We start from the raw sequence: 5,453 nt of genomic DNA, 5'->3' as shown, positions 1-5,453 counted from the left end.
CCCAAGGTTCATAAAGCTTATATATTTAACCAAAGTTACGTACGTGACACGCACGTACGGGCAAGCGATCACTCACTGTACCGCGTCTGCGTCTGTGTATCCAAATCAAAGTAATCCTGGTAAGAGTCTGTGTTGTCCCAGTTCTCTACAGGCGTCTGTGTATCGAAGTCAAAGTCCTCCTGGTAAGAGTCTCTGTTGTCCGAGTTCTTCGATCTTGACTGCATCTTTCGGGAATGTAAACAATGAAACGCCGGCTGTGTTGTGTTGCTGACTTCCCTCGCCAAATACTCCGCTTCGCACCGACAACTTTCTTCTTTGCTTGCTCAGCTTCTTTCTCCATAATGCAATGAACAAATTGCAACAGATTCACCAACACAGATGTCCAGAATACTGTGGAATAATGAGATGAAAACTGAGCTATTTCGTATTGGCTTCAATGGGGGAGCCATACCTCTGTTTCACTGGCTACGTCACGCGCATACGTCATCATCCAAAGGAGTTTTCAACCGGAAGTTTAGCGGGAAATTTAAAATTGCACTTTATAAGTTAACCCGGCCGTATTGGCATGTGTTGCAATGTTACGATTTCATCATTGATATATAAACTATCAGACTGCGTGGTCGGTAGTAGTGGCTTTCAGTAGGCCTTTAATGTTCACACTGAGAACCGTTGTCGTATTTTACGGTTTATACTGGGCCACACATTTTCAATGGGAGACAGGTCTGGACTACAGGCAGGCCAGTCTAGTCTTTAAAGGCCTACTGAAATGAAATGTTCTTATTTAAACGGGGATAGCAGATCCATTCTATGTGTCATACTTGATCATTTCGCGATATTGCCATATTTTTGCTGAAAGGATTTAGTAGAGAACATCGACGATAAAGTTCGCAACTTTTGGTCGCTGATAAAAAAAAAGCCTTGCCTGTACTGGAAGTAGCGTGACGTCACAGGTTGTGGAGCTCCTCACATCTGCACATTGTTTACCCCAGCAGCGAGAGCGATTCGGACCGAGAAAGCGACGATTTACCCCATTAATTTGAGCGAGGATGAAAGATTCGTGGATGAGGAAAGTGAGAGTGAAGGACTAGAGTGCAGTGCAGGACGCCAGGGTGTATCTTTTTTCGCTCTGACCGTAACTTAGGTACAAGGGCTCATTGGATTCCACACTTTCTCCTTTTTCTATTGTGGATCACGGATTTGTATTTTAAAGCACCTCGGATACTATATCCTCTTGAAAATGAGAGTCTAGCACGCGAAATGGACATTCACAGTGACTTTTATCTCCACGACAATACATCGGTGAAGCACTTTAGCTTCGGAGCTAACGTGATAGCATCGTGCTTAACTGCGGATAGAAACAGAAGAAACATGCCCCTGACTGGAAGGATAGACAGAAGATCAACAATACTACTAATACTTCTACTATCAGGAGACAACGAACAAAACCCTGGACCTGTAACCACACGGTTAATGCTGTCCCGCCTGGCGAAGCCTAGCAATGCTGTTGCTAACGACGCCATTGAAGCTAACTTAGCTACGGGACCTCGACAGAGCTATGCTAAAAACATTAGCTCTCCACCTACGCCAGCCCTCATCTGCTCATCAACACCCGTGCTCACCTGCGTTCCAGCGATCGACGGCGCGACGAAGGACTTCACCCGATCATCGGTGCGGTCGGCGGCTAGCATCGGATAAGACAAAGAAGAAGTCATCATTATTTTTGTTTTGTTTTAATACCATTATTTTAATAGTCCGGCCCGCGTGTTTTGATTGATTGATGGAAACTTTTATTAGTAGATTGCACAGTACAGTACATATTCCGTACAATTGACCACTAAATGGTAACACCTGAATAAGTTTTTCAACTTGTTTAAGTCGGGGTCCACGTTAATCAACTCATGGTAATTCATGGTGTGCACACATTCTCTTCCATGCGGCCTGCGAGCTAGAATGACTTTGACACCTCTGTTCTGCATCAACTTCAAATCCGTCGATGATACGTTTTTAAAATATTTTTTGAGCGATGACAGTTTTGAAGTAAAAAACTGCCGACATGACTGTGGAGAGGCGGGGCCGGCAGTCCTACAGCGAGGCAGGGCACACCGGAGCCCGCTCCAAGATGGCGGCGAGGAGGCGAGGAGGCATGGACGGGTTCGACGCCGCAAACAAGATCAGGTGCGTGAGTAATCCCCTCTAAGTGTGTAAAAGGGCGGCAGCCGAGAAGGACGGGGCAGAAGGAGTTGGAGAGCGAACAGCAACACATGCAAGCGCGGAAGAGAGCGAGAGGCAGACGCAGACGACGCGGAAGTCTGAAAAGCGAACCGAGGAGCGAGCAGTGAAAGCGGCAGAGCTGAAAAGCAACCCGCAAGAGACTTTTTCTTATTGAAAAATAAAGAAAGTCTACACCTGCTCGCAGAATGTCTGCGCTTGGTGGTCCTTGGAACCCACACGACGGCTTGAGACCGTCACAATGACATATTTGTGCATGTTATTAGTCAACATTGCAGCCTTTTCTGGTTACATTTCACCGGTTTGCTATTTTATTCCATTCTTTTTGTCATATTGTGTAAAATGTGCTGTTAAAAAATGAGCCGCCGCCCATACTTTGGACAGCCCTAGGTTAAAGGAGTAATTCATCCGTTTGGTCAGGTTTTTTCCAGCTTCAGTGCTGTTCATCACACTAACTGCTTCCTCCTCGGCCGTACTTAATGGCGTTCAAGTCGCAGCTATTAGTTGATGTTAATGGCTTGTCAGAGGCCCCCTGTTGGAAATGCACATCCACTAAACGACTGTTAACCACAGCAGCGCCATTGATTTGTCAAGCTGAGAAGTCCTCTGCTGTCATCTCTGCAGCACTCGACAAGTGGAGGCGGGAGCGGCAGACCAGAGGTGTCGGCTCCGGTCACAGCTCCGTGCGAAATGTCCTGCACTTTGTCTTCCAGGCTGCTCCGTGTCCTTCTCCAGCCCGGGCAGAGGAGAGGACATGGGCCACCGGGAAGGTGAGGGTCTGCTCGCTTGTTGTTCAAGTTAAAGGCCTACTGAAAGCCACTACTAGCGACCACGCAGTCTGATAGTTTATATATCAATGATGGAATCTTAACATTGCAACACATGCCAATACGGCCGGGTTAACTTATAAAGTGCAATTTTAAATTTCCCGCTAAACTTCCGGTTGAAAACGTCCATATATGATGACGTATGCGAGTGACGTCAATCGTTGAAACGGAAGTATTGGTATCCCATTGAGTCCAATACAAAAAAGCTCTGTTTTCATCTCAAAATTCCACAGTATTCTGGACATCTGTGTTGGTGAATCTTTTGCAATTTGTTTAATGAACAATGGAGACTGCAAAGAAGAAAGTTGTAGGTGGGATCGGTGTATTAGCGGCTGGCTGCAGCAACACAACCAGGAGGACTTTGACTTGGATAGCAGACGCGCTAGCCGACACTAGCCGCCGACCGCACGGATGATCGGGTGAAGTCCTTCGTCCTTCCGTCGATCGCTGGAACGCAGGTGAGCACGGGTGTTGATGAGCAGATGAGGGCTGGCTGGCGTAGGTGGAGCGGTAATGTTTTTATCATAGCTCTGTGAGGTCCCGTTGCTAAGTTAGCTTCAATGGCGTCGTTAGCAACAGCATTGTTAAGCTTCGCCAAGCTGGAAATTATTAACCGTGTATTTACATGTCCATGGTTTAATAGTATTGTTGATCTTCCGTCAATCCTTATTTATTTATTTTGTTTCTATCTGCATTCGAGCCCGATGCTATCACGTTAGCTCAGTAGCTAAAGAGCTTCGCCGATGTATTGTCGTGGAGATAAAAGTCACTGTGAATGTCCATTTCGCGTTCTCGACTCTCTCAGTATCCGAGGTGGTTTAAAATACAAATCCGTGATCCACAATAGAAAAAGGAGAAAGTGTGGAATCCAATGCACCCTTGTACCTAAGTTACGGTCAGAGCGAAAAAAGATACGTCCTGCACTGCACGCTAGTCCTTCACTCTCACTACCTCATCCACAAATCTTTCATCCTCGCTCAAATTAATGGGGTAATCGTCGCTTTCTCGGTCCGAATCTCTCTCACTGCATTGTCAACAATGGGAAAATGTGAGGAGTCCTTCCTCCTGTGACGTCACGCTACTTCCGGTAGGGGCAAGGCTTTTTTTTATCAGCGACCAAAAGTTGCGAACTTTATCGTCGATGTTCTCTACTAAATCCTTTCAGCAAAAATATGGCAATATCGCGAAATTATCAAGTATGACACATAGAATGGATCTGCTATCCCCGTTTAAATAAAACAAATTCATTTCAGTAGGCCTTTAAAGTACCAATGATTGTCACACACACACTAAGTGTGGTGAAATTTGTCCTCTGCATTTGACCCATCCCCTTGGTCACCCCCTGGGTGGTGAGGGGAGCAGTGAGCAGCAGCGGTGGCCGTCATTTTTGGTGATTTAACCCCCAATTCCAACCCTTGATGCTGAGTGCCAAGCAGGGAGGTAATGGCTCCCGTTTTATAGTCTTTGGTATGACTCGGCCGGGGTTTGAACTCACAACCCACCGATCTCAGGGCGGACACTCCAACCCACTGGTTTTTAACCTGGGTTCGATCGAACCATAGGGGGTTCGGTGAGTCGGCCTCAGGGGTTCGGCGGAGCTTCCGCCGCGGAGGTCGAGACACACCCGACTCATCGTGTAAATAAAAACTTCTCTCTATCGGCGTATTATGTTACCTCTAATTTTCCATATGCGTGAGCAAACGCAAAAACTCCTTGAGCGTTCATGTGGAGCACATGTGAGCGACGTCAGACGTGCACACCGTGGCCACACCTGTCCCAAACCTGACTAAATAACAAGGTAACCCCTGTCAGATATCGCATTTAGTTCCCACTAAAACATTCACATGTTGCACAATGAGATGTAAACATGGGATCATGTGTACATTCCTGTTTGTTAAACATATATTGACTAGTATTTCTTTAATATAAAGTACCAATGATTGTCACACACGCTAGGTGTGGTGAAATTATTCTCTGCATTTGACCCATCACCCTAGAGGTGAGGGGAGCAGTGAGCAGCAGCAGTGGCCGCGCCCGGGAATAATTTTTGGGTGATTTAACCCCCAATTCCAACCCTTGATGCTGAGTGCCAAGCAGGGAGGTAATGGGTCCCATTTTTATAGTCTTTGGTATGACTCGGTTGGGGTTTGAACTCACGACCAACCGATCTCAGGGCGGACACTCTAACCACTAGGCCACCGAGTAGGTTGTGTTTGGAGGCAAACTAGAGCTTGGAATTTTCCCCTTGCACGTTTCAGTGCTTTGCAGGAGAGTTTGGAGGCAAGTTGGCAATGAGCCAGACCCAGCAGGAAGCCGGTTAGTTTCACACGGATAAATACAAAGCCGTCACGGACACTGACTCGCTATCAAAGAGCGGCACTCTGGGGAAAAAAATTT

Source organism: Entelurus aequoreus, linkage group LG06 (genome assembly GCF_033978785.1).
Source record: "Entelurus aequoreus isolate RoL-2023_Sb linkage group LG06, RoL_Eaeq_v1.1, whole genome shotgun sequence".
Classification (NCBI taxonomy): Eukaryota; Metazoa; Chordata; class Actinopteri; order Syngnathiformes; family Syngnathidae; genus Entelurus; species Entelurus aequoreus.
Note: the sequence above shows the minus strand (reverse complement) of the source record.